Source organism: Aquarana catesbeiana, linkage group LG07 (genome assembly GCF_042186555.1).
Source record: "Aquarana catesbeiana isolate 2022-GZ linkage group LG07, ASM4218655v1, whole genome shotgun sequence".
In the NCBI taxonomy this organism is placed as follows: domain Eukaryota; kingdom Metazoa; phylum Chordata; class Amphibia; order Anura; family Ranidae; genus Aquarana; species Aquarana catesbeiana.
Genome location: NC_133330.1, coordinates 334,290,759 through 334,314,962, shown reverse-complemented (window position 1 = coordinate 334,314,962; position 24,204 = coordinate 334,290,759). Strand labels below are relative to the sequence as shown.

General features: G+C 46.4%; 1 protein-coding gene across 6 annotated transcripts in view; it reads left to right on the top strand.

Annotated features, from left to right (window-relative positions):
- The window catches only part of USP24 (ubiquitin specific peptidase 24), a 225,004-nt gene that overhangs the window by 33,766 nt on the left and 167,034 nt on the right, over window positions 1–24,204 (top strand). The window lies entirely within an intron of this gene.

The following is a 24,204-nucleotide window of genomic DNA, read 5'->3' as shown; positions in this document are numbered from 1 at the left end:
AGTGTTAGCGGGATCAACCCAGATACCTGCTAGCACCTGCGTTTTGCCCCTCCGCCCGGCCCAGTCCAGCCCACCCAAGTGCAGTATCGATCGATCACTGACACTTACAAAACACTAAACGCATAACTGCAGCGTTCGCAGAGTCAGGCCTGATCCCTGCGATCGCTAACAGTTTTTTTGGAAGCTTTTTATTGAACTGGCAAGCACCAGCGGCCTAGTACACCCCGGTCGTAGTCAAACCAGCACTGCAGTAACACTTGGTGACGTGGCGAGTCCCATAAGTGCAGTTCAAGCTGGTGAGGTGACAAGCACAAGTAGTGTCCCGCTGCCACCAAAAAGACAAACACAGGCCCGTCGTGCCCATAGTGCCCTTCCTGCTGCATTCGCCAATCCTAATTGGGAACCCACCACTTCTGCAGCGCCCGTACTTCCCCCATTCACATCCCCCAACGAAATGCAGTCGGCTGCATGAGAGGCATTTTTATGTGCTCCCGAGTACCCCTACCCAACGAACCCCCCCCAAAAAGCTGTCGTGTCTGCAGCAAACGCGGATATAGGCGTGACACCCGCTATTATTGTCCCTCCTGTCCTGACAATCCTGGTCTTTGCATTGGTGAATGTTTTGAACGCTACCATACACTAGTTGAGTATTAGCGTAGGGTACAGCATTCCACAGACTAGGCACACTTTCACAGGGTCTCCCAAGATGCCATCGCATTTTGAGAGACCCGAACCTGGAACCGGTTACAGTTATAAAAGTTAGTTACAAAAAAAGTGTAAAAAAAAAAAATATATATATAAAATAAAAAAAAATAGTTGTCGTTTTATTGTTCTCTCTCTCTATTCTCTCTCTATTGTTCTGCTCTTTTTTTACTGTATTCTATTCTGCAGTGTTTTATTGTTATTGTTATTGTTATTGTTATTATGTTTTATCATGTTTGTTTTTCAGGTATGTAATTATTTATACTTTATTGTTTACTGTGCTTTATTGTTAACCATTTTTTTGTCTTCAGGTACGCCATTCACAACTTTGAGTGGTTATACCAGAATGATGCCTGCAGGTTTAGGTATCATCTTGGTATCATTCTTTTCAGCCAGCGGTCGGCTTTCATGTAAAAGCAATCCTAGCGGCTAATTAGCCTCTAGACTGCCTTTACAAGCCGTGGGAGGGAATGCCCCCCCCCCCCCCCCCACCGTCTTCCGTGTTTTTCTCTGGCTCTCCTGTCTCAACAGGGAACCTGAGAATGCAGCCGGTGATTCAGCCAGCTGACCATAGAGCTGATCAGAGACAAGAGTGGCTCCAAACATCTCTATGGCCTAAGAAACCGGAAGCTACGAGCATTTTATGACTTAGATTTCGCCGGATGTAAATAGCGCCATTGGGAAATTGGGGAAGCATTTTATCACACCGATCTTGGTGTGGTCAGATGCTTTGAGGGCAGAGGAGAGATCTAGGGTCTAATAGACCCCAATTTTTTCAAAAAAGAGTACCTGTCACTACCTATTGCTATCATAGGGGATATTTACATTCCCCGAGATAACAATAAAAATGATTTAAAAAAAAAAAAAATGAAAGGAACAGTTTAAAAATAAGATAAAAAAGCAAAAAAATAATAAAGAAAAAAAAAAAAAAAAAAAAAAGCACCCCTGTCGCCCCCTGCTCTTGCGCTAAGGCGAACGCAAGCGGCGGTCTGTCGTCAAACGTAAACAGCAATTGCACCATGCATGTGAGGTATCGCCGCGAAGGTCAGATCGAGGGCAGTAATTTTTGCAGTAGACCTCCTCTGTAGATCTAAAGTGGTAACCTGTAAAGGCTTTTAAAGGCTTTTAAAAATGTATTTATTTTGTTGCCACTGCACGTTTGTGCGCAATTGTAAAGCATGTCATGTTTGGTATCCATGTACTCGGTCTAAGATCATCTTTTTTATTTCATCAAACATTTGGGCAATATAGTGTGTTTTAGTGCATTAAAATTTAAAAAAGTGTGTTTTTTCCCCAAAAAATGCGTTTGAAAAATCGCTGCGCAAATACTGTGTGAAAAAAAAAAATGAAACACCCACCATTTTAATCTGTAGGGCATTTGCTTTAAAAAAATATATAATGTTTGGGGGTTCAAAGTAATTTTCTTGCAAAAAAAAAAAAACTTTTTCATGTAAAAAATAAGTGTCAGAAAGGGCTTTGTCTTCAAGTGGTTAGAAGAGTGGGTGATGTGTGACATAAGCTTCTAAATGTTGTGCATAAAATGCCAGGACAGTTCAAAACCCCCCCAAATGACCCCATTTTGGAAAGTAGACACCCCAAGCTATTTGCTGAGAGGCATGTCGAGTCCATGGAATATTTTATATTGCGACACAAGTTGCGGGAAAGAGACAAATTTTTTTTTTTTTTTTTTTTTTTTTTGCACAAAGTTGTCACTAAATGATATATTGCTCAAACATGCCATGGGAATATGTGAAATTACACCCCAAAATACATTCTGCTGCTTCTCCTGAGTACGGGGATACCACATGTGTGAGACTTTTTGGGAGCCTAGCCGTGTACGGGACCCCGAAAACCAAGCACCGCCTTCAGGCTTTCTAAGGGGCGTGAATTTTTGATTTCACTCTTCACTGCCTATCACAGTTTCGGAGGCCATGGAATGCCCAGGTGGCACAAAACCCCCCCAAATGACCCCATTTTGGAAAGTAGACACCCCAAGCTATTTGCTGAGAGGTATAGTGAGTATTTTGCAGACCTCACTTTTTGTCACAAAGTTTTGAAATTTGAAAAAAGAAAAAAAAAAAAAGTTTTTTCTTGTCTTTCTTCATTTTCAAAAACAAATGAGAGCTGCAAAATACTCACCATGCCTCTCAGCAAATAGCTTGGGGTGTCTACTTTCCAAAATGGGGTCATTTGGGGGGGGTTTGTGCCACCTGGGCATTCCATGGCCTCCGAAACGGTGTTAGGCAGTGAAGAGTAAAATCAAAAATTCACGCCCTTAAAAACGCTGAAGGCGGTGATTGGTTTTCGGGGCCCCGTACGCGGCTAGGCTCCCAAAAAGTCCCACACATGTGGTATCCCCATACTCAGGAGAAGCAGCTAAATGTATTTTGGGGTGCAATTCCACATAGGCCCATGGCCTGTGTGAGCAATATATCATTTAGTGACAACTTTGTGCAAAAAAAAAAAAAAAGTGTCACTTTCCCGCAACTTGTGTCAAAATATAAAATATTCCATGGACTCAATATGCCTCTCAGCAAATAGCTTGGGGTGTCTACTTTCCAAAATGGGGTCATTTGGGGGGGGGTTGTGCCACCTGGGCATTCCATGGCCTCCGAAACTGTGATAGGCAGTGAAGAGTGAAATCAACAAGTTACACCCTTAGAAATCCTGAAGGCGGTGATTGGTTTTCGGGGTCCCATACGCGGCTAGGCTCCCAAAAAGTCCCACACATGTGGTATCCCCGTACTCAGGAGAAGTAGCTGAATATATTTTGGGGTGCAATTCCACATAGGCCCATGGCCTGTGTGAGCAATATATCATTTAGTGACAACTTTTTGTAAATATTTTTTTTTTTTTTTTTTTTTGTCATTATTCAATCACTTGGGACAAAAAAAATAAATATTCAATGGGTTCAACATGCCTATCAGCAATTTCCTTGGGGTGTCTACTTTCCAAAATGGGGTCATTTGTGGGGGTTTTGTACTGCCCTGCCATTTTAGCACCTCAAGAAATGACATAGGCAGTCATAAACTAAAAGCTGTGTAAATTCCAGAAAATGTACCCTAGTTTGTAGACGCTATAACTTTTGCGCAAACCAATAAATATACGCTTATTGACATTTTTTTTACCAAAGACATGTGGCCGAATACATTTTGGCCTAAATGTATGACTAAAATTGAGTTTATTGGATTTTTTTTATAACAAAAAGTAGAAAATATCATTTTTTTTCAAAATTTTCGGTCTTTTTCCGTTTATAGCGCAAAAAATAAAAACTGCAGAAGTGATCAAATACCATCAAAAGAAAGCTCTATTTGTGGGAAGAAAAGGACGCAAATTTCGTTTGGGTACAGCATTGCATAACCGCGCAATTAGCAGTTAAAGCGACGCAGTGCCAAATTGGAAAAAGACCTCTGGTCCTTAGGCAGCATAATGGTCCGGGGCTCAAGTGGTTAATTGGATCCTGTCTAAATTGGCCCTAGTATGTATGAATGTGACTTAGGGACCTTAGATTGTAAGCTCCTTGAGGGTGTAGGGACTGATGTGAATGTATAATGTATATGTAAAGCGCTGCGTAAATTGACGGCGCTATATAAGTACCTGAAATAAATAAAAATAAAATATGTAAATGACACCTCCGCTTTAATGATCATAGAGGTTTGAGAGGCGATCAGATGAACCTACAGGGGAACAAGAGAAAACGGTGATCAGCTACCTATAGGTCAAAAAGTTGGAAACCCCAAGCCACATCCCAAATTATATGGAGGAAAAAATGGGAAGAGGTGCCCCAGGGATTGTAAGGGCAAGGGATAAAACCAAGCACAACTACTTGGGTTTATCCCTTGACCATACAATCCCTGGGGCACCTCTTCCATTTGTTTCTACAAGGGAACAAGTGTAGCTATCAGAGGAAGGGTGGACACCCTACGTGGAGAGATTAAAGCTTTCCCATCTAGAAATTCCTGGAATTATTCCCCATAGTGGAGTATATCTGGCTTCCAGTAGACTTTACACTGGATGTAATCCTATGATATAGTCTACATGTGTAGACATGTCTGTTCCATGCTTAGCGGCTTATTGATGAATAAGAACCGGCACGGCATTGCTTCCATGTGAGCAGCTCGACCCGAGCCTTGGACTTTTTTTTTTTTTTGTCAGCAACCTTCACAATGAATAGAAGAAATGCCAATGGAGGTTTGCATTGTAATCTTCAAGGTTCAGTAATAAAGAAAGCTGAATGTATATACAGTATGCATTGTATTGCAGTAAGACGTTTCCTGTGCTCCTCTGAAAGAAACTCGTACAATGAAATGCGCTGAATCGAGTCCTTCAGGGTATGAAGGACTCTGGGATGACCTTCATACTTACAAATAACTGTTGTACGATGGGTGGCCGCCAAAGACTCCCCTCAGATGGATGGCTCGTGGTCTTATTTGTTGATAATACTTCAGTGTTTCTGGTCACTGGGAAGGGACTTCTGCATAAGACCATGTCTGCCAAAGTTGTATGGAGGTCCATATGGAAGACCTTTCCAACAGATAGCAACCACTTTCTGCAATAAAAAAAAAAAAATCATACGATGACAAAATACACACAATACTGCAAGAAAATATGGAAAGATTGTTTTAGGGGCCAGGAAAAGCAAATATCCTCCATGTACGCTATATTGTCAGAAGTATTGGGACGCCTGCCCTTACATGCACATGAACTTTAATGGCATCCCAGTCTTAGTCCGGAGGGTTCAATATTGAGTTGGCCCGCCCTTTGCAGCTATAACAGCTTCCACTCTTCTGGGAAGGCCGTCCACAAGGTTTAGGAGGGTATCTATGGGAATGTTTGACCATTCTTCCAGAAGAGCCGTTCTTCTCATCCAACATCAGTGCCTGACCTCACAAATGGGCTTCTGGAAGAATGGTCAAACATTCCCATAGACACACTCCTAAACCTTGTGGACGGCCTTCCCAGAACAGTGGAAGCTGTTATAGCGGCAAAGGGCGGGCCAACTCAATATTGAATCCTACGGACTAAGACTGGGATGCCATTAAAGTTCATGTGCGTGTAAAGGCAGGCGTCCCAATACTTTTGATGATATAGTGTATATTAGGTGTGTGTGTGTGTGTTTTTTTTTCTCTTTATCTTCTTTCGTTGTGAAACAGCAGTTATGTGAATAAAGCTCAAAACGGACATTGCGGCTGTGACAGTTCTCCTTATACAAGTGATCTCATGTTACAGTACATTAGCGTTTCTCAACTTTGTTTTCAGTCCCGGCAACCTTTGAAAGTATGCAAAATCTCATGTCACCCCAGTGAAAAATGGCAGTCCCCTGTAATATCAGAATTCCCCCCCCCCACACATCTAAATCCTCCGCACCCCAACCCCCACCCCTCTTGCATCAGAGACCTAAGTCATCGCAGCCCTCCCTCTATTCAAAATCCTAAACCCCCCCCCCCCCCCTTTTCACATCAGAGCCCTCAGTCCATCCTCTATACCCCCCCCCCCTTTCACATCACATTCCCCACCCCCATCCCCCTAGTCCCTCCTTTTTACATCAGATTCCTTAGTACACCCTTCCCCTAAGCCACCCATGCATAGATAGAAATTCGGCCAGTTCAGCAGGGACCAGCCAAATTTCGATCCACCTATGGGCCCCCCAGCTTGTACAAAAGTCAACAACTTATTTACAACCAGCCTGTCTGGTTTTTCCCAAACGATTAGTGCCGCCATCTGTAGCTGGCAACATTTATCATTTTGTGTTCTGCCGGCAGGAAAGGCTTCCCAGCAGAACACGATATCTCTGCGGGAGGGATTCCCCCATCAGCGCAGTCAGTGGTTGAACAAAAGACCATTGTATGATCTATGGCGTGCCTAACTCTGTTGTTCCCCATATTTTTTAAAGTGTTATTTAAATGGTTATTACTGCTGGAAGAGATGGAGGAGCAGAAAAACGTCAGAGTGATAGGTGTCTACTTCTAGAATTCTATTTATAAACGTCCAGATAGCCCTTGGACAGCAAGCATGTCTGTGAACTGAGCTTTCCATGGACAGCTTCTTTCACACACAGTGTACAGAGCCCATCTGAGCAGCTCTGTACAATGTGATGGCCGTGATGAGCAGTCGCAGGGATCACTTGATATAAACAGTGTAGTGTTTACATTTTTGGGCCCTCCTCTTCCTCTTACAATGAACAAAAAGGGGGAGAGCACGAACCAATCAATGATTTACTGAATAATTTATTGGTTCCAGGTCAGTGGCTGCAGCAGCTGTTTTTTTAACGCTTTTCACATCTCCCTTCTCATATCCTATACATCTGAGCTCCCGTCTCTTTGCAGTGACCTGTGTATGAAAGGCTAAGTTTACCCGTATTCAGGAGTGATGTGTGATCCTTCATCAGGAGTGATGTGTGATCCTTCATCAAGGAGTGATGCGTGCTCCTTCATCAGGTGTGATGCGTGCTCCTTCATCAGGTGTGATGCGTGCTCCTTCATCAGGTGTGATGCGTGCTCCTTCATCAGGTGTGATGCGTGCTCCTTCATCAGGTGTGATGCGTGCTCCTTCATCAGGTGTGATGCGTGCTCCTTCATCAGGTGTGATGCGTGTGCTCCTTCATCAGCTGTGATGCGCGTGCTCCTTCATCAGGAGTGATGCGTGCTCCTTCATCAGGAGTGTTGCGTGATCCTTCATCAGGTGATCCTTCATCAGGTGTGATGCGTGCTCCTTCATCAGGAGTGATGCATGCTCCTTCATCAGGTGTGATGCGTGCTCCTTCATCAGGTGTGATGCGTGCTCCTTCATCAGGTGTGATGCGTGCTCCTTCATCAGGTGTGATGCGTGCTCCTTCATCAGGTGTGATGCGTCATCCTTCATTCACAATGCCTGATGAAGGAGCACGCATGCTCCGAACACGTGCGCGTCACAGCATCACCACACCGCGACCTGGAACACTCCAACTGGCGACTTCCTCCTGCGCCCTGCAGTTTCAAACCCGGGACACTGGAGACCACCGGCGCCGCCGAGATTAGATCCTGCAAATGCTATCTGGATGTTTTACCTTGGATCCCGTCGCCTATCTGACTAAAGATGCGCCCGCTTTGAGTAAGTGCATTACCTTACATTAAAGCGGAGGTTCACACAAAAATTGAACCTCCGCTTTTCGGAACCCCCCCCCCCCCCCTCCGGTGTCACATTTGACACCTTTCAGGGGGGAGGGGGTGCAGATACCTGTCTAAGACAGGTATTTGTACCCACTTCCGGGCATAGACTGCCACGGGAGTCTGTGCCTCTTCCTGTCCCGCCGCGCTGTCAGATTGCGTTGCGCAACTCGCACATGTGCAGTAGGGAACCGGGAAGTGAAGCCGCAAGGGTTCATTTCCTGATTCCCATACCGAAGATGGCGGCAGCAGCATCCGAGGGACGGCTCGGCCTCGGGTGCCGACATCGCTTTACCCTGGAACAGGTAAGTGTCCTTATTTTTTTAAAAGCCAGCAGCTGCAGTATTTGTAGCTGCTGACTTTTTAAAAAAAGAAAATTTTCGCGACACTCCCTCTTTAAAGTGGGGGTCCACCACAAAACAAAAAATCCCTAAAAAATTGGAAAAAAAAAAAAAAACATTTTTGAACTCACCTGAAATGGCTGTTGCTAGGTAGTCTTCCTTATCTGCCTCTTCCTACGCCGCGGTGATCTTCAGTCTTCTCCGCCCCGTGTTGTCTTCTGGGGAATGGGGCGCGGTGTGTTATGGGAACTGTGTGTGTCCCACAACACAGCGCGTCCCATTCACAAAGCGCTGCGCGACTCGCGCATGCGCAGTAGGAAACGGGAAGTGAAGCCGTAAGGCTCCACTGCCTGCTTCCCTTAGATAGGATGGCGGTGCCGGGACCCGAGAGCCGAGGGATGGGTCGGCCTCGGGCGGCCGACATCGCGGGCACCCAGGACAGGTAAGCGTGCTTATTAAAAGTCAGCAGCTACATTGTTTGTAGCTCCTGACTTTTACATTTTTTTTTCCCGGCTGGAACCCCCCCTTTAAACATGTTAACTTATCACTACACTTAGATCTGGCGCTGCTTCTTCTTTTTATATTTCTGCCAGAGGATTCTTCTACCCTTCAGCATGCTGCCTTCTCAGTACCGGCTACACCCCCCTGTGGTAAACCACCCAGGCTACGGACCCCCATCAAAAAGTCTCACACCCTTATCAGAAAGCCCTTTTTATGCTGATCTTATTTTATTACTGACTCTCTGATATTTTACCTCTCTGGATTTTTGGACTATATGTTCAGATATTTCCCCCCCCCCCCCATCCCACAGATGACACAACCTTGCATGGTAAAAATATCTTAGCTCAACAATTAAAAAAAAAGTGTTTCTCAAAGAATGAGATCACCTTGGGGTGCCTACTTTCTTAAAAAAAAAAAAGAAAAGGGGGGGGGGGGTTTGATTTTAGAATATTCGTACTATCCTGGCATTTTTATTTTCTCTCTTATCACTGAAGGTAAAGGTAAGGGGGAAACAGAGTTTTTTTTTTTCTTTTCTAAAAAAAAAAAATTACTAAATACCATCAAAAGAAAACTCTGCATGTCTCAAAAAATTATAGAAAATGAATTTGGGTTCAGTGTTGCATGACAAAGTAGTTGTCAGTCAAGCTATCACAGCACTGAAATCTGAGAATTGGAATGGTAATGAAGGCAGTATGGCATGCTGGTACGGAAGGGGGTTATGGGAAATTGTTGCAATGCTCCGGTGTCATTTTTTTTTTTGCTGCGCACCGATATCTGCGCTTCCAGAGATCACACTGTGATTGGACATGAGAGAAGGAGCAAGAGAAATGTCTCCCTCAACTGTCTAATAGGTTTACTGGTACCCTGTCCTTTAGGCCCCTTTCACAGTGTCCTCTATGGGACGGCGGATGTCAGTGGACATGTGTCCGATGACGCCCGACGGGCATCCAATCTGACAAAACCCGCTGAAAACAGGCGTATGGCGATGCATTCGCCATCTGTCCAGCGGGTCGAATGGAAACTGACATGCAGTTCCTTTCCATCCGACTCCCCTATAGAGGAGAGCAGGCTGTGCTTGTGTCAGTTCTGCATAGCGGAGCAGACACGGACCTGTCATCTGCTTGATCAGCAGAGAGATCCCCCCCCCCCCCACGCTGAGCAGGCGGATTCTGCTCGGACAGATCCACCCCATGTGAAAGGGGCCTTAGAATGTACCCGGGGCTGCTGTTAGAATTCATGGGGCTCTGTACAGCCTAGATAAAAGGAACAGTCAGTCAAGCTTAATAGATGAACAAACCACTTGTTCATGCAACAGAATACCTGTGAGAATGAGTCCTTATGTTTTTTTTTTTTTTACCAGCCCTGTGGGGGTTGATTAAATATCAGAGGCCTAAACAGACACTCAAAATTTCACTTTGGAGACAAAGAGATTGAGGACACAAATGCCTCAGCTGCAGAGTGAATGAACAGGAAGAGCTCTGTACAGAGATTCCCTGTTCATTCACAAACTGAAAAATAATAAACACCGGAAGGGCCACAGGAGGATTGGTTCCAGTAATTGCGCCCACTCCTGCTTCTCTGGGCCCCCCCTGTTGAACTTGGAGCTACCCCCCCCCCCCCTTTATCAGTGGCCCTGTCAGTATCTATCAAACAAAGAATCTCTAAATTAAAAAAAAAAATTGTAAATAAATAATTTTTCTCCTGCGCAGGTAGGGTGGCACTGACTGGCATCACTGATGGGCACCGATTGGCGCTGCACTGATAATCAGGACACTGATACCTGTACAGGTCTCCCCTGCAAAAGTAGATGCCGCTGACCAGCTCTCCTCGCCTCACACTCTGTCGGTGTGAGGCGAGGAGAGCCAATAAATGACACTTCCATGTTTATATGTAACTGGCTGTGATTGGACACAGCCGATCACATGGGTAAAGAGCCTCGTCATCAACTCTTTACCGAGATCGGGGGGCGCGCAAGGGCAGTGACACTGGGGCAACGTCATATGACGAGAGGGGATCTCGCCCCCCCCCCCCCCCCCGGCCGTCATTTTATTATACGGCGGATGGGAGGAGAATAAAATAGCCCCATAGGGCTGGAAAATCAAAAACAAGTGAAAAAATAGCGTACTACGTTTAGCATATTGCAGATATATTACAATCCTAGTATAGCATTTAATACATCCAGTGACAAAAAATATTGCCCCAGATATAATATTCCACCATGGCCTCTGACACACAGATATCGTCTACGCGTTTCATGGGACAAAACCCGATCCTTCAGGATGGAGCTCCTGTCGTACGTCTACAGCTGTAGAAATAAAGAATGTATCAACATTTATAAATCGTTCGGTGGAAAAATCTATACAACTGTAGAACATCTGAAACCACAAATGAATACCTGCTGCGAATGCTGAAAACATCAATACATGTATAAAAAAAAACGTAAATTGCTTCAACGAATGCAATTCCTGGACAACTAGACCCCCTAGTAGTCTTCACATGTTTGCTGAAAGAAAAGAATGCATCCAGAATAAATTCTCTGACCAATATAGAAGAAAAAGATAGAAAAGGGGGAATAAACCAAAAAATTAATTTTAAATTAAAAAAAAAAAACCTTGAGCTATAAAAATGATTACTATTTTAATTTCCCATTTTCTATCTTTTTTCTTCTATATTGGTCAGAGAATTTATTCTGGACGCATTCTTCTCTTTCGGCAAATGTGTGAAGACTACTAGGGGGCCCAGTTGTCCAGGAGTGGCATTCGTTGAAGCAGTTTATGTTTTTATTTGTGTATTGATGTTTTCAGCATTCGCAGCGGGTATTCATTTGTGGTCTTGGATGTTGTACAGTTGTAAAGATTTTTCCACTGAATGTCGTTTACTCCCAATTAGGGGGCTAGAATGTGATATACCCTGGTGTCGGTGGGAGTAAATGACGCCATAAGCTTGGTTATCATTGGGAGTAAAAAAAAAAAAATTACATCATTGGTGTCAGTGGGAGAAATAGTGCCCCATCATTGGTGTCAGTGGGAGAAACGGTGCCCCATCATTGGTGTCAGTGGGAGAAACGGTGCCCCATCATTGGTGTCAGTGGGAGAAACGGTGCCCCATCATTGGTGTCAGTGGGAGAAACGGTGCCCCATCATTGGTGTCAGTGGGAGGAACGGTGCCCCATCATTGGTGTTAGTGGGAGGAACGGTGCTCCATCATTGGTGTCAGTGGGAGGAATAGTGCCCCATCATTGGTGTCAGTGGGAGGAAAAGTGCCCCAAGGGCCGTATAAAGGTAAGCAAAGGGCCACATCTGGCTGACAGGCTGCAGTTTTTAGAGACTGTTGTAACTGATGCATTCTGCGGAGAGCTTGTTCTTTTGAAAGCCAGACTTACTGGTCAGATTCTCAGGTTAAAACAGAAGAAAAATAGCCTAAAAGAAAATAAAATGAATGCAGCCATCACATCTAAGAACTGGTGAGCTGCACTATAATAAATGCTTGCTTTGGGTTTAATATCTCTTTAACAAAATCCCATTTATTTTGCACGCTGACTCCTTTTGTTTGTCGATTTATTTTCCCCGAAACCACTTTTACTGTAATATACAAAGAAGGGTCTCAGCCGGAATGATTGACAGATGTGCGATCGTGCAGCGAGTCGGTGAATTGTTCTTCGTGGAGGTAGAACACCTGTTAGTATAATGACAGATCAACACAAACGCACTCCGGGGTAATTTCACTGCCGCCGCGCAGAGAAAGCGTTCGTTCCCCCATAGTTGTGCCGTCGCTCTGACAAGCACAGCCTGGCTGTTGATGTTTTCGTGGAAAACGTTCGGTGTTTTCATTTTCTTCTGATATGCTGCAGACATATTGCATCTGTCGGCTGCACACGGCTTATTGAAGGGAACGTCTAGTGCTTTTTTATTATGTTCAGGATTAAACAAATACAAATTAGGAAAACCTTTAAGGGTCAAGTCATGCTCATCGTTTTTCTGTATCCTTTATCTAGTCATTAGGTGGAGCTTCCTGTGCTTTCCTGATTACCTTTTTTAGTCAACAAGCCTATTTATAGAGCTCAGTAGCTCAAACCAAAGATCTCCAAACTACAGGCCACATCCAGCCGGCTAGGAGATTTTTTATTTTCTTTTTGGCCTTTAGCGATTCTCAGACTCCGGATTCTGATTTAGTTGGTTCTTGCGTCTTCTGCCCCTGGAACCCACAGATTCCAGAGCAGCTGCACTGTGTCATTGGTTTCTAGGACTGCTGAAATCCTAGCAACCAATGACCTACTTGCCCCAGCATTCATAGGAGGATGGTCCCTGATGTGGACTTTGATGAGGACACTGATGGAAGGGTGGACTTTGATGGGGACACTGATGGAAGGGTGGACTTTGATGGGGACACTGATGGAAGGGTGGACTTTGATGGGGACACTGATGGAAGGGTGGACTTTGATGGGGACACTGATGGAAGGGTGGACTTTGATGGGGACACTGATGGAAGGGTGGACTTTGATGGGGACACTGATGGAAGGGTGGACTTTGATGGGAACACTGATGGAAGGGTGGACTTTGATGGGGACACTGATGGAAGGGTGGACTTTGATGGGGACACTGATGGAAGGGTGGACTTTGATGGGGACACTGATGGAAGGGCGGACTTTGATGGGGACACTGATGGAAGGGCGGACTTTGATGGGGACACTGATGGAAGGGCGGACTTTGATGGGGACACTGATGAAAAGGCGGACTTTGATGGGGACACAGATTTACAGGTCAACTTTGATGAGGACACAGATTTAAGGGTGGACTTTGATGGGGACACTGATGGAAGGGCGGACTTTGATGGGGACACTGATGGAAGGGCGGGCTTTGATGGGGACACTGGTGGAAGGGCAGACTTTGATGGGGACACTGATGGCAGGGCAAACTTTGATGAGCACACTGATGGAAGGGCGGACTTTGATGAGCACACTGATGGAAGGGTGGACTTTGATGAGCACGCTGATGGAAGGAAGGACTTTGATGAGCACGCTGATGGAAGGGCGGACTTTGAGCACACTGATGGAAGGGCGGACTTTGAGCACACTGATGGAAGGGCGGACTTTGAGCACACTGATGGAAGGGCGGACTTTGATGAGCACACTGATGGAAGGGCGGACTTTGATGAGCACACTGATGGAAGGGCGGACTTTGATGAGCACGCTGATGGAAGGGCGGACTTTGATGAGCACGCTGATGGAAGGGCGGACTTTGATGAGCACGCTGATGGAAGGAAGGACTTTGAGCACACTGATGGAAGGGCGGACTTTGATGAGCACACTGATGGAAGGGCGGACTTTGATGAGCACGCTGATGGAAGGGCGGACTTTGATGAGCACGCTGATGGAAGGGCGGACTTTGATGAGCACGCTGATGGAAGGGCGGACTTTGATGAGCACGCTGATGGAAGGGCGGACTTTGATGAGCACGCTGATGGAAGGGCGGACTTTGATGAGCATGCTGATGGAAGGAAGGACTTTGATGAGCACACTGATGGAAGGGCGGACTTTGATGAGCACACTGATGGAAGGGCGGACTTTGATGAGCACGCTGATGGAAGGGCGGACTTTGATGAGCACGCTGATGGAAGGGCGGACTTTGATGAGCACGCTGATGGAAGGGCGGACTTTGATGAGCACACTGATGGAAGGGCGGACTTTGATGAGCACACTGATGGAAGGGCGGACTTTGATGAGCACGCTGATGGAAGGGCGGACTTTGAGCACGCTGATGGAAGGGCGGACTTTGATGAGCACGCTGATGGAAGGGCGGACTTTGATGAGCACGCTGATGGAAGGGCGGACTTTGATGAGCACGCTGATGGAAGGGCGGACTTTGAGCACGCTGATGGAAGGGCGGACTTTGATGAGCACGCTGATGGAAGGGGTGACTTTGATGGAGACACTGATGGCAGGATGGACTTTGAGGACACTGATGGAAGGGCGGACTTTGATGAGGACACTGATGGAAGGGGTGACTTTGATGGGGACACTGATGGCAGGATGGACTTTGATGAGGACACTGATGGCAGGGCAGACTTTGATGAGGACACTGATGGCAGGACGGACTTTGATGAGGACACTGATGGAAGGGCGGACTTTGATGAGCACACTGATGGAAGGACGCACTTTGGGGACACTGAGCTGGGTTGCTGAGAGCTGAGCTACTGAGTTGCTTCTGGAACGGGGAGCTGAGCTCATGAGTCACTGCTGGGGGAGGGGAACAGCGAGAACCACTCCTGGACCTGGTACAGGTTTCTCCTTTGGAAAATGTTGGTTTTACAATCACTTTCTGTCTCGGTAACAATGGCCTTTAGGACACAAAGTGGGAACACCAAATTAAAAACTTGAAAAGGGTTCTACCACTTCATCGTTCCATCCAATAATAATTTTTTTATATACATTTTCTTTTCTAGCTTGAAGATTTTATTTTTATTTGTTTTACCATAGAGTAGTAGGTAAGGTTAGGTGTTCTTGTTATTCTATTTAACAAATTCTAATTTAAAAAAAAAAATTCATAAAACTAATAGGAAGGTAACAAGATATTCTTGTGGCAACAATACAAGGAAGAAGCAAAGTATCACGGAGATGAATAATCAGAACACGGATTGTATGGTGAGCAGCTCTGCACCTCGAATCCGCTAATAATTGAAGCGGCCGGGAGTGTTCCGTCTGTCAGATTTTCCGAGCGGGGCTCATACCGAGTTTGACAAAATGTTCTTTTTCAGGGATCTGTTCTGTCTTGCTGCGTTGCATCCCACCTCTTTTGTGTAATGAAATAATTCCCTAATCTCCTCTCCTCACACACTGGTAATTAACACCGCGACATCACTTCTCTCAAGCAGAAGCTAATTATGCCTTTGTTAGCTGCTCCTGTTTTTCTGAAGCATTTGGGGGGGGGGCTGTGTATGACATTCTGACATAAACAAGCAGGTTTTTTTTATTGTTTTCTAATGCACTGAGCTGTGCGGGGATCAATGTGCTGATCGATTGTGTAGAATGGTTGTCCGCACATTAAAGAGACCCTGTCAGGTAAAAGATTTACCACAATAAAAGAGGGATTATGCCAACATCTCTGGTGGCCCTCGTCTCCTACCTCCCATCTGTTCCTGTACTGCAGCCTCTGTCCATCTTTCGTCATTTTACACTTCTCGGAGTGTCGGGGGGGCCGTTGTCCCACTACGTCTTGTGGTTCCACCTCCTGACCCTCTGCCTGACTTTTGCATTCTGTAGTGACATCAGAACAGGGCACCACAAATCCCAGGTGCCAGGTTGACTAGAAATTGCGTGCTGGCGCCTGGGCTTTTGTCAGCCGCCCGCATCCGCCTCCCACTTGCTGAAAGACGGCTACAGTGTGGTCGTCCAGTTCGGGGAGGGCGCCTATTGTCATCCTCCCAGAACCCAGCCCCCCCCCCCCCCCCGCCCCGCACACATCAGGTGCGATCTGTGATCACTGTGTCTTTTGGACACAGCTGATCAGATCGAGGTTAGGGGGACAATCACAGTAGCCCTTTACCATGTGATCAGCTGTTTCCAATCACAGCTGGTCACATGCAGACAGATTCTGGGTATATTGTGATGGGGCGGGACTGTTGGGGCTGGTTCACACCACAAAAACGCACTCCAGATCTGTTCGGAATGTGTTTTTGCATGCACATTATTAGCGAGTTTTGTGCGTTTTTGATGCTTTTTACTGCATTCCACTACAGTCCAGTGCAGGAAAAATGCAGCATGTTCTACTATTTTTTTTTTTTTTTTTTATCCCTGGAAAGCCCAGGAACTGACTGCACTGGTGTGAACTTTGCCTTTGGAAACCATATAACCTACTTTCCATGCGTTTTTGATGCAGAAGAAAACACACTGGACTGCATGTGGTGTGAACTTATACTGATAATCAGGGCACTGATCCATCAGTGCATCCCCATCCGTTCAGCCTCATTAGTGCCCATCAGTGCGGCCTCATTAGTGCCCATCAGTGCGGCCTCATTAGTGCCCATCAGTGCGGCCTCATTAGTGCCCATCAGTGCGGCCTCATTAGTGCCCATCAGTGCGGCCTCATTAGTGCCCATCAGTGCGGCCTCATTAGTGCCCATCAGTGCGGCCTCATTAGTGCCCATCAGTGCGGCCTCATCAGGGCCCATCAGTGCGGCCTCATCAGGGCCCATCAGTGCGGCCTCATCAGGGCCCATCAGTGCGGCCTCATCAGGGCCCATCAGTGCGGCCTCATCAGGGCCCATCAGTGCGGCCTCATCAGGGCCCATTACTCCCGCCTCATTAGTGCCCGTTACTCCCGCCTCATTAGTGCCCGTTACTCCCGCCTCATTAGTGCCTGTTACTCCCGCCTCATTAGTGCCCGTTACTCCCGCCTCATCAGTGCCCGTTACTCCCGCCTCATCAGTGCCCGTTACTCCCGCCTCATCAGTGCCCGTTACTCCCGCCTCATCAGTGCCCGTTACTCCCGCCTCATCAGTGCCCGTTACTCCCGCCTCATCAGTGCCCGTTACTCCCGCCTCATCAGTGCCCGTTACTCCCGCCTCATCACTGCCCGTTACTCCCGCCTCATCAGTGCCCGTTACTCCCGCCTCATCACTGCCCGTTACTCCCGCCTCATCACTGCCCGTTACTCCCGCCTCATCACTGCCCATCAGTGCAGAAGAAAATTACTTATTTGCAAAATTTTATAATAAATGAAGAAAAATTGTTTTGTTTTTTTTTTTTCAAAATGTCTGGTCTTTTTTCGTTTGTTTAGCAAAAAAATGAAAAATCCCAGTGGTGATTAAATACCACCAAAAGAAAGCTCTATTTTTGTGAAAAAAAAAAGATGAAAAAATTTCATAGGGGTACAGTGTTGTATGACCGTGCAATTGTCATTCAAAGCGTGACAGCGCTGAAAATTGGCCTGGGCAGGAAGGGGGGTAAAAGTGCCCGGTATTGAAGTGGTTGAAGGAACCTCCCTAATGGCAGTTGGCATCGCTGGTTTCTGTGTATAGTTGTACGATTCAGAGCCACCCTCTTCCCTTCATTACTTGGTGGGTGGCAGTGCCTAGCCCAAGCCCGGGTCATCCTGGGTATCGGGGTGACCTCGTGTGTCAGGTTTTGTTTTGGGGTCGCCCTTGGCAGGGAAGGAGGATGCCGGTTCTGTGCTCTGCCTCTTTTAACAAGAAGTCAAAGTTTTTAGTTCCACTTTTTTCTGCATCCACAGGTTTATTTTTAAAGTACTTGGTGGGAGTTTGTTGTGATGGTGTACCCGATCTTCTCCCGGATATTATTAGTTGTATTGGTGTGTTTATGTGTAATCTTATCAACCTTCAGGAAACCTGCACTAAGAATAACACCGTGATTGGCAGCACTGACCTCTTTTTTTTAAGTCGGGTCGTCTCTGGTTTCGTTTTAAGTCACCGGCACAGAACAGCAAGTAAAGTCAGAACTCCAGAACAATTCCAGAACCTGGGGGTCCTAGCAAAGACTCTTAAAGTGCACCTGTCATGAGATACATAGGTAGGGTGTCTTTTCTGTCCCCCTGGAAGTGTTAGATGGCTGCTTATGTTTTATTTATTATAGGTAGTTTATATAGCACTGACAACTTACGCAGCACTTTAAACACAGCGGGTAAAATAAGTATTGAACACGTCACTATTTTTTTTTAGGTAAATATACACTATATTACCAAAAGTATTGGGACACCTGCCTTTATACGCACATGAACTTTAATGGCATCCCAGTCTTAGTCCGGCGGGTTCAATATTGAGTTGGCCCACCCTTTGCAGCTATAACAAGGACTGAGGCCAGGACTCTGTGCAGGCCAGTCAAGTTCCTCCACCCCAAACTCGCTCATCCATGTCTTTATGGACCTGGCTTTGTGCACTGGTCCAAATCATTTGGTGGAGGGGGGATAATGTGTGTGTGTGTGTGTGTGTGTGGGGGGGGGGGGGGGGGGCTTTCCGAGGTTGGACTTGGCCCCTTAGTTCCAGTGAAGAGAACTCTTAAGGCGTCAGAATACCAAGACATTGAGGAACATTTTCATGCTCCCAACTTTGTGGGAACAGTTTGGGGAGTCCTGACCTCAACCCGATTGAACACCTTTGGAATGAATTATAGTGGAATTTTGGTAATATAGTGCATTTCTAAAGGTGCTATTGACATGAAGTTTTCCCCACGTGTCGGTAACAACCCAAGCAATCCATACATCAGTGGAGGCTGGTTCTCTTCTATGAACTCTGATCTTTAGTTCTTTCCATAGATTAGTTCTTTCTGGAATTAGCAGTACATTACCTGCTAATTCCAGGTCTTTCTGAAGCTCTCCACAAGTGGTCCTTGGCTCTTGGACAACTCTTCTGATAATTCTTTTCACTCCTCTGTCAGAAATCTTGCGAGGAGCACCTGGACGCGACCGGTTTATGGTGAAATTATGGTCTTTCCAATTCCGGATTATGGCCCCAACAGTGCTCACTGGAACATTCAGAAGTTTAGAAACCCTTCCTTCTGTAACCAATACCATCATTATGTTTTGCAGCAATAAGGCTGCAAAGGTCTTGAGAGAGCTCTTTACTTTTACCCATCATGAGATGTTTCCTGTGCGACACCTTTGTAACAAAACTCCTTTTTATAGGTCGTCAGTTGAGACTGAACCAGCTGATATTAATTTGCACTCAAAAGGGACAGGATTGCTTTCTAATTACTGATAGATTTCAGCTGGTATCTTGGCTCCCAGTCATTTTCTTTTTCATAAATCATGAGAGACCGATTTAGGCTAATATTCATTACCTACTGGGTTATACTTCATCTCCAGGTGAATGGACACTGGTAGACCAGAGGTCTTTCGACAGGAAGTGATCCCCTATATAACCCCTCCCATACAGGAAGTACTTCAGTTTTTTTTTTTTTTTACCAGTGTCTGCAAGGTGGATGGCATGGTTGTTTGAGCTCTCTGAACTCCAGGTCTTTAGTCCCACAAACGGTTCTTAAATGAATCAAGGGATTGACCGATCGGATCCATTTGACACAGGCTCTATATGCTTAGATAAACGGTACCCGAGCCTTGCAAAGAAGACTCGAGATCCTGCAAGGTTTTGCCTGTAATGCAGCCTCCAGGCGCTGGACCCTGCAAAGTGGAATCCTGGACACCACAGCGCTGAATCATTCCTGCAGGGTGCTGTACAGGTCCAAGGGAGTGGACCCTAAACATGAAAAAAGGGTACCCAGTCCTTGAAGGTCCTCAAGTGACAGGAACCGGCCGTAAAGGGTGAAGATTGGGCTCTTAGTTTCTGAGCTGCCGTGCGCTTGGATGGGAAAGTGAAACTCCTTTAATTATTGTGGGGTGTTCCAGCGATTGTAACAGTCAAGCTAGCTAGAGGCTGGACACCTGTGTGCGGTGACCATACGGGGGAGTTTTTGGGCTAGCTGTAGGTGTTTGTAAAGTGTAACCTTTTTGCTTCTGTCTGTCTGTTTTTTTTACCTGTATGATGGTGCACGACGGTGCGCCATTTTGCCTTGGTTCGCCATGGTACACGTGCGTTCGCAAGAGCGCTGCTGGGCTCAGCAGTTTGTTTGGTGGCCATAGCGCACAGGCGCCGTAGCCTTTATCTGGGCAAACGAAGATTTGCGTCATACGCGAATACAGCCATGCCCGTTCTCCGGGACCGCGCACATGCGTGCGCACGCAGTGCATAAACTTTTCGGCATTGTAAACCCAGTTTTTGGGTTCTACCTTATTCTAGGCTTACCTTTTAGGTAGTGGAAATTTCTCCTAAACGTGCGCTGTTTAGGAGATAGGAGATAGTCCGCCAAAAATTCCAACGGCGCATGCACGGGGAAGAAACTAAACGAAGTGCCGTTTCTTCCCTAGCCTGTGCCGTTAATAGCGGCTCCTGTGCGTATGCGCGGGAGTGACGTCACGCGGCTCCAGCGAATCACGGAGCCGGACTCCGCGGCCCGGAAGGAAGAGGGGCCAGAAGATGGATGCTGCCTACACAGGGGACATCGCTGGATTCTTTTGCAGGTAAGTGGCACATAATGGGCTAGTATGCGATGCATATCTAGCCCATTATGCTTTTCATTTGCAGGCTTTGCAGCGAGCAAAAGAGGAAGTAAAACCCATCAGGGTTTACTTCCTCTAAGCTGTATATGCCAAGCATGCGGGACTTCCAGAAGGCAGTTGTGGGACACCAGGTGTTGCTTGGCAGGCTAAAGGTGCTTAGCAGGATTGTTGCCTAGGGGCTTGGTGAGCCCTATTTAAAGGGCCTCCCTTCTGAGGTGTGTTAATACTACACCCAGGTACTCTCTTTTTGTGGCTAGTAAATGTATTCAAAAAAGAGGAGCAGGACTAACATTACAGGGAAGGGCACAGTTCCTGATGAACCTAGTCGTATCCTTAGTGTTGTATCCCCTGAAGGACCAGAGGCTTCCGGGCAATCTGAGCCGCTGCGCCTATTTGGTATTGTGCCTACAGTCAACGCTGCTGCTTCACCCTTTATCACTAAGGATTAACTGTCCTCAGCCCTAGCCAGGTTAGAGCACAGGATTGCTGGCATGATTGCCTCCACCCTGCGGGCCCGACAGATCCCCCTCCCCGGAGCCTCCTAGTCTGGAGCAGGAATGGGTTGAGGATGGGGAAGAGCTTAAAGCTCAGGATTCTGTGGATGGCCTGGCAGAGATGAGTCTGCTTCCGAGCAATCTGGACAAAAAGATATCCAGTTGGATAGCCTCAATCAGAGGCTTTTGATCCTGACTCTTACTGAAATGGATCGTTCTGCCTTTAAGTTGTCTCTTGCGGAGGTTACTGAGCCCCCCTGGTGCTCTTTGGGATCCCTGAGGCCTCTTCACGGCCACACAGGCTTTCCCCCCTACACCCTCTGTTGGAACAGGTGGTGTATGCTGATTAGGAACATCCTGACAGGATTTTTGTTCCTCCTAAGAAGTTTTCCCCTTTTTAAATCCAATGGATAAAAAGTTCGGTAAGAAGTGGAGCATGCCATCCGTAGATGCAGCCATCTCTTCCTTAAACAAGAACTTGACTTGTCCGGTAGATAACGCACAGGACTTGAAAGACCCTGTTGACAAGAAGTTGGAGTCATTATTAAAGGTTTCTTTTCTTTGGCCAGTTCAGCTATTCAGCCAGCTGTTGCAGAAATTGGTATCTGCCAGTCCGTAAAGGATCAGATCAGACGGCCTGACAGGCCTAACCAGGAGGATGATCTGATTGAAAGTAAGGCAGATACTCCTCGAGCGTTGTGTTTTGCTGTTGACGCCTTAAAGGATTCAATACAGCAGGTTTCTTGTTTGGCTCTCTTGTCTGTACATAGGCGCAGACTTTTGTGGCTTAAGAACTGGTCAGACGAGCTTCCTTGTAAGAAGTTATTGCCAGGTTTCCCCCTTCATGGGGAATGTTTATTTGGTGATCATTTGGACAAATATATCCAAAATATTTCCGGAGGGAAGAGTTCTCTACTTCCTTTGAAGAAAACCTCAGGGACTGCTTCTTCAAATGTCTCAGCGCCAAGGTAATTCCGCTGCCATCAGGGCGCTAGGACCAGGGGCAAGCCTCAAGGCCAAGACCAGAAAAAGCCCTGGGTCCAAAATTCTTCTAAACCCAACACCAAGCAATCCTTTTGAGGGGACGTCCCCACTCCATCGGGTGGGGGGAAGGCTGCTGCACTTTGTGGACATTTGGAGAACAATAATTCAGGATGAGTGGGTCACCTCAACTATACCCAGAGGTTACAAGCTTGCGTTGCGGCTCCGACACCATCCTTTTTTGCCAAAAGTGGTGTCGTCCTTTCATTTAAATCGGGACATTATTTTGTCTTCTTTTTTTTCTCTCAGCCCCTTTTGGCGGGGCGGTCGATGTTTATTTGTCTAGATCTGTGGAGATTCGCGAATCGGACTCCTTTTTTTGTTTTACCAAAAGAACCCAAGAAGGGGCAGGCAGCTTCCATTGCCAATTGGGTCTGTCGATTGGTCATTCAGGCCTACGATCTGAAACGTGTCCATGTCAGTACCACCTTTACCAATATATTTACCTAAAAAAAAAAATGGTGACGTGTGCAATACTTATTTTACCCACTCTGTGTGTGTGTGTGTATAGATATTGTACAATCGCATCAGTCCCTGCCCTCAAGGAGCTTACAATCTAAGGTCCCAAACTCACATTTTTATATATATATATATATATATATATATATATATATATATATATATATATATATAGCCAATTTAGATAGGAGCCAATTAACCACCCAGCACGTCTTTGGAGTGTGAGAAGAAACCCAGACACAGGGAGAACATGTAAACTCCAGGCAGGTAGTGTTGTGTTTGGGATTTGATCTGACAACCCCAGTGCTGCCACGCAGAAGTGCTATACACTTGGCCACTGTGCTACCCCCTTATGGTTCTTATGCTTTCTGGATCGGTGACCCAAAACGAGTATAGAAATGAGGGATTCCAGCGCCAGTGTGCCCAATGCCGAGTCTGTCATATCAAAGGATTAAACTCAGACAGCTAACACTTTCCACTCTCTATTATTGTAGACTTCCTGCTCGGGTCACTTGTTCTTTATTTTGAAGCTGGCACGTCATGTGTGGTCACATTTTATCTGCTTCTTTGCAGTTTGCCTTTCCTGGGTGTGAGGGGCAGGGACGTGGTTAAGCTGCCAATTTAACCACTTGAAGACCAGGTCTTTTTCTGACTTTTTGTTAAGAAATAAAAATCTGTATTTTTTATTAGAAAATTACTTGGAACCTCTAAACATTTTATATATAAAGTGTTTAGAGGTGCCAAATAATGTGTATATGTATGTATGTATGTGTGTGTGTATATGTGTGTATATATATATATATATATATATATATATTCACATTTTTAGCAGAGACCCTAGGGAATAAAATGGTGTGTATTGCAATTTCTGTCACTCTTTGACAATTGCGCAGTCATGCAACACTGTACACATATGAAACGTTTATCATTTTTTTCAGAGAGAGCTTTCTTTACTACTGGGTTTATTTTTTGCTAAACAACTGAAAAAAGACCAAAAATGTTGATGAGAAAAGTTTTAGTTTCTGTTATAAAATTTTCTAAATAAGTTTTTTTCTCCTTCATTGCTGGTCGCTGAGGAGGCAGGGGCGGCACTGCTGAGGAGGAGGCGGCAGTGCTGGCAGCTGAGGAGGCGGCGGCACTGCTGGCAGCTGAGGAGGCGGCGGCACTGCTGGCAGCTGAGGAGGCGGCGGCAGTGCTGGCAGCTGAGGAGGCGGCGGCAGTGCTGACAGCTGAGGAGGAGGCGGCAGTGCTGGCAGCTGAGGAGGAGGCGGCAGTGCTGGCAGCTGAGGAGGAGGCGGCAGTGCTGGCAGCTGAGGAGGAGGCGGCAGTGCTGGCAGCTGAGGAGGCGGCGGCAGTGCTGGCAGCTGAGGAGGCGGCGGCAGTGCTGGCAGCTGAGGAGGCGGCGGCAGTGCTGGCAGCTGAGGAGGCGGCGGCAGTGCTGGCAGCTGAGGAGGCGGCG